Source organism: Astatotilapia calliptera, chromosome 23, assembly GCF_964374335.1.
Source record: "Astatotilapia calliptera chromosome 23, fAstCal68.1, whole genome shotgun sequence".
In the NCBI taxonomy this organism is placed as follows: Eukaryota; Metazoa; Chordata; class Actinopteri; order Cichliformes; family Cichlidae; genus Astatotilapia; species Astatotilapia calliptera.
The window spans coordinates 28,459,684-28,465,731 of NC_137443.1; positions in this window are offsets into that span (position 1 = coordinate 28,459,684).

The window sequence follows — 6,048 nt, forward strand, 5'->3', positions numbered from 1 at the left end:
GCTTATCGAGTTTGAGCGAGCTATCCAGCAGTACACCCAAGTTACTGACATAGTCACAAGAAAAGCTAGCAAAGGAACCCAGGGCAGCACAGAGTTGGGCACGAGGGATTTTACTGTTGAACACCACAATCTCAGTCTTCTTATCATATACTGTATTTCCATTTTCATGTGCAGTAAACAGCTGTACTTTCCTCGCAAAAATGAGGAACAAGCATACTGAAACGGTGTGTGTGTGTGTGTGTGTGTGTGTGTGTGTGTGTGTGTGTGTGTGTGTGTGCGTGTGTGTGTGTGTGCACGTGCTTAAAAGTGTCTCTATTATCTCAAGAGCCATGTCTGTCACAGCAGTGTTTGCAATGGATTGGTCTGTTGACCGCTAATGCAAAGAGGGCCTCAGTGAAAATGAACTGAAACCACTCTAGTGCTATCTTTGTGTTTACACTGGTCATTATGATCGCCCCTCAACCTGTCTTGTGTGTGTGCGAGTATCTAATCATCATGCCAACCTGGTCACAGATGGCCAGCTTCACATAGACACACACACACTTGGGGGAAAAGTGCTTGAGCCGAAAGAGTAATCTTTCAGGTGATTTCTTCCACAGCAGAGGGTGCTGCTGCAAGACAGAGTCTAGAGTCAGGAGTCTGCAGACAAAAGGATGGAGGGATGTAGAGGAAAGAGGGACAAAGAATGGGGTCGACAAAAGTGAGTCAGGGTGACGATGAGGAAGCGAAAGAGTTGGGGCATGAGAAACAAAGGCAGGCATTAATTTGTGTTTTTAGGGGCTGACATTATGAAGCTTAGTTTATGGGCTTCTGCTCACTGCTTTGAGAGAAAACGAGGCTGCAGACAGACTAACATTATCATGTCTTCAGCCCCCCCCCCCCCCCCCCCCCCTCACCACACACACACTCCTCCACTCCCCCACCCCCAGTCCTGCCCTCCTTCACAAGCAGGGCCCCTGAACGTGCCTGTTGCTATGGCAACTCATTTGAGAGCCTTCTCTCTCTCGCTCTCTGTCTCTTTCTCTAACATCTAAATAAAATCTTGGCTATTTATAGCACAACACTGGCAACATGCAAGCCACATTTAATCGTGCACCCACAAATGGGAATGCAAAACAAAAATGCAGTAAACAGGCAACTGCACATGTGCAGTAATACACAGGAAGACGTATAGGCTTGTGTGCACACCCGCCTCCTCTTTGCCAAGGCTTGCTGCTGTGCGTCCATCTGTGAATTAAGTCCACCTGTGGGTTTTGTTTGTTTACCCCTGCTTTGGGGTATTTTTTTCTCATCATATTTCAGAGCAGAGCTGGTCTGATAAGCAACCATGGAGTTAATGTGTGTGTGTCTGTTGAACTCCTTGCTCAAGCCCGCCATTGAAATCTTCCCGTCGTCTGTTTGATCTATCTCAGCTTTATCTTGACACTTGCCGCAGAGTGCTCTCCAGGCCAGCTGATAAAGTCTGTCAGAATACACAGGGATCCAGACAGCGAGTGACACCGTTTACCTATCGGGACACAATAGCACTCCGTAACTGCAGGCTCATATTGCCCTGCCCCGGTCTACTTCATTCTTGAGAAGGTCGCTCTCAAAGCGTAATCTGTCACAGCCTTCTGATGCGGCTGGTTCGAGCTGCAGACAGGAGACAGGAGAGCAATGAGGGGGGAATTATAAATGTGGGTTTGCCCCGAGATTTACGGAATCTAAAGCCTTGGTGGAGCTTTGGCTCATGAACATAAGGCTGTAACTTTCCTTTTTTTCCCCTCTGGCCATATATATACGACAGCAAGTGGCTGACTGTTTCTGGTTTCAAGCTTACATGCAGGGATGAAAGACTAAATCTCTCATTTGTGTTGTGGGATGAAAGGGTTTAAAAGCTCATGGAACAGATGCAAATGGCCATAAGAGTGCTGCTGCTGCTGCGGCTGCTGCTGCTGGGGTAGTGTACAGCAAAATCTTGCTGCAGTGTGATAGTCAGTGGGCTCTCGGCACAGATCCCTCTCCCTCTATCTTGCAATCTCCGCAGGAGGTGGTCAGAGGTTGGGCAGTGTTCTGGAGCTGGTATATGTTCAAAGTATATGTGGCCTAGTCAGGGCTGGACTGGGACAAAAAAATCGGCCCGGGGAATTTGGACTAGAGACCGGCCCACCAAAAATGTGACGTCATTCAGGGGTAAAACCGCAAAGGGTTCTGGGAACTTGTGGCAAGAGGTACTAGCGCATGCAGGCTTTCAATTGAACTCAGTTACACAGCGATAAAAAGAAACACAAAAAATGGCAAGAAGCTGTTGTATTATTAACTGCAATAGCCGGTGTTGTGCCAAAAAGTGATTGTCTGCCAAAAACCGATTTCCGGTATTTGCCAAAAACTGATTGCTCGTATTTAAATTGCTATAAGTAACTTGTTGGGCTATAATATGTGAAACATATGTCAAATGCATCCCTCATGGATGACATAAAGTCATCTCTCCATCTCCATCTCTCTCTCCTGTTCTTTTATTTCTCTCTCTTGCTCCATCTCTCTCTGCTGCTCTTCTGTCTCCTCTGTCACAGACTTCTCCACTTTTGATAATAAATCAGCCTGGTGCAACATGTAAGGATTGGCACAATTTGTTAAGATTTTGAGGAGTTTGAGAAACTAACCTTAAGCATAAAATAAAATTTACTATCAGTAACTTTATAGCACCCACCCAGCAGTATATAAACTCTGTCATGCTAGCTAGTACGCAGTACCAGTTATTCTAAGCGACTGTAAAAAGTCAGCACAACGAAAACAAACTACAACTAAACTTGGTTTATATCTGACACAGATAGACAGCAGGTCATAACTTACCTGAAGTTCAGTTCCTCTGCCACTATGACCGGCGGCCGCCTCGGGTCTCTCCTCCTCTTGCCTCCCCTTTCCCTTATCCACCTGCTGGCCTCCACCACTTGCTGATGTTGCTAAATCTGTGGAAGCTATGCCATAGCTACCGCCAAACAATTCAGTTATTTTTACACATTTGGCAGCGTCTGCCTGAAGGGCTTGTTTCTTTTTGGCCCTAATTTTTTCTGCACCTCCTTTCCTTTTTTTGTTCTCCATTTTCTTTAGTTCGTCTATCCGGTTGTTCAGTGATGACGCGACGAATCCTACTTCCGGGTCCAAAGTAGTCTGCGTTTAATATGGCTTTTGTGTTGTTAACATGTTTAATGTTATGTATTTTCTTCTATTTGATCTCAAGAAGCTCCTAAAAACAGTCAGTGATCCCTGTTGACCTCCCTCGGCTTTTATTACCACTAATCATTTATTTAAGCTCAGTTTTTTTAAAACCTTAGGATGTAACTACAGCCCAGCCCATGCAGCAGTATATGAATGACTAACCTCGTATTGTGGATGGATTATCTCAGTTGTTCTCCTGGCTGAAGTTTGGTCCTTTTACAGCATCCTGCCATGCGATTACATTTGTTCCTGACCACCGACAACACTCACATTAACTTTTATCGAGTGGAAAAAAAGGTTAGCTTGTTTATATTATGCTAACATGCTGTGTCGCTAGCGGTCACGTAGCACATCATTATATACCAGCTAGCCTAACTTCAGTAACCCTACAAACGTCACTGCTGTCTAGTTTTCTGTCTTCATTTATGCTGGAAGTGATAACAGAGCTGTACGTTTTAATTTGTTTCCAAAACCCTGCAGTCAGAACATGCTATATTGTATTTAGATAGAAGCTAGCGAGCTAACTCCCTGCTAACTTCTAACTCCGTTAAATGTCATAAATTCCGTTTTCATGGATGCCTGGATGTTAAACTCAATTGTTACACCTGGTAGAGCAGAACGCTGATCATTTTATTAAAGATGAAAGACTTTAGACAGTTTTTCCAACTCTCAGTAATGCCATAGTGATCGTTTGATATATGGACCTGCAGCGGGGTTTAGACCCAGACACGGCCAGTGACGTCAGACTGAACAATCGGATTGGCCAATCCAACACCTTTCATTATTTATACCCTTCCAAAAAAAAAAATCGATCGGCCCATAAAAACAAAAAGTCGCCAGCGGCCCACCGGGCAAATGCCCGGTATGCCCGATGGCCAGTCCAGCTAGGGGCCTAGTACCAGGGGAGAAAAAGGAAACAATAGGCTGGCTGGTCAGAGGGAAAGAAGGGAAAAGTGTCAAGGCGCCCCAGGGCAGAATGGAGGCCTGGGATGCTAATGAATTTTGACATGATAAACCAACAAAACAGATAAGCTTTTATAAGCTTTTGTCTGCTTATACCCTCAAAACCCATGACAAGCCTGGTCAGACTATACTGCGAGCATGAGTGTGCCTTTTTTTCTGCAGCTAGAGATTCAGAAGCAGGGGCTTCAAAAGTTGGCTGCCCGCTATCAGCAGCAACAACCTTGTCAAAGCAGCAGGGGAAGGGAGGTGTCTGCGAACCCAGCTGTTAAGCTGGGAGAGGTGTAGATGAATCAGGAGTGTGTGTGCATGTGTGTGTGTAGTAGTTTGCTAACAGCAGGGTGTTAGTGGTGGGCCTCTTTTGTGCAGAGCTGAAGTTTAAAGCAATAGTTCAACATTTCTGCTGAACAGTCTTTCTTGGTTGGTACTTTGATTCCAAACTCACATTAAGCTGTCCTTTAATGAGGATTTAAAAAGTATAGAAATGATATGAGTATAGTTCATCTAGATGGTTGCCTTCATATTTAAGTGTTTCTTCTATAAAAGGGTTTGAAGGTGCCAATATTGCTGGTCACAGAGGCTAACCACATTTCGATTTAATTTACAAATAGATAGGACCTTGAAAACATATTTGTCCTCATTTATTAACGGAAAATAAGTATCCACCTATCTGGCCCTGTGCCAGTGTTAGTATTTCACACAAGAACTGGTAATGAAATAGGCTACAGTTTCTCAAAAATTAATGCATCAAAGTCAATGACACCTATCAAAACCATTTCTAAGGCTTTGGAACTCCAGTGAACCATGGTGAGTGCCATTATCCACAAGTGGAAAAACATGGAACAGCGACAAACCTTCAGGAGTGGCCGACGTACCAAAGGTACTCTAAGAGTGCATCGTCGACTCATCCAGGACATCACAAAAGAACCCAGAAAAACACCCAACGAACTGCAGGCCTCACTTGCCTCAGTTAAGGTCTACGTTCATGATCCAACAATAAAAAAGAGACTGGACAAAAATGGCATCCATTTCCAAGGAGAAAACCACTGCTGACCAGAAAACACATCTTGATGATACCTGAGACTTTTAGGAAAATATTCGCTGGACTCACATGACAAATGCGGAACTTTTTGGAAAGTTTGAGTCTCGTTACGTTAGACATCAAACAGAAAATCATAACAAGATCATAATACTAACATTTAAACATGGTGGTGGTAGTGTTATGGTCTGGGGCTGCCCTGCTGCTTTAGTACAACTTGCTGTGATTGATGGAACCATGAATTGTGCTCTCTAGCAGAAAAAACATTAGTTAATGCCATGGAGCTCAAGAGCACTTGCGCTATGCAGCAGGACGATGATGCGAAACACGCCAGTAAGTCCACCTCAGACTGGTTAAAAAAAAAAAAAATGAATATTTTGCAGTGCCCCAGTCAAAGTTTGGACTTACATCAGATTGAGATGCTCTGACGCAACTTTAAATGTTGCGTCAGAGCACATAAATAAAGCACCACAAATAAAATTCTGGGACAAAATTCTTCCACAGTGATGTGAAAGACTCATTTGCTGTTATCACAAACACTTGATTGCAGTTATTGCTGCCTAGAGTGGCACAACCAGTTATTAGGTTTAGGCTTTGCACACAGTGGAAGTGAATTCTCATCATGCATCGCACCAGCTGGTTGCTTGATGACATTACAGGCTTGGGCTCCCAAGATGACCCGCAAATGTATTTATCAGTTGGTCATATGTCAATCAACATTATTCTTCACTCTCATCATCACACTTTCCATCCAAAGTTAACTTCCGTAGTTGCTTGATGTCACCAAAAATCATGCACTTTCTATGTTCTCTGGTTGCCGCGTTGCTGCAAATCAGTTTCATTGGGTACGC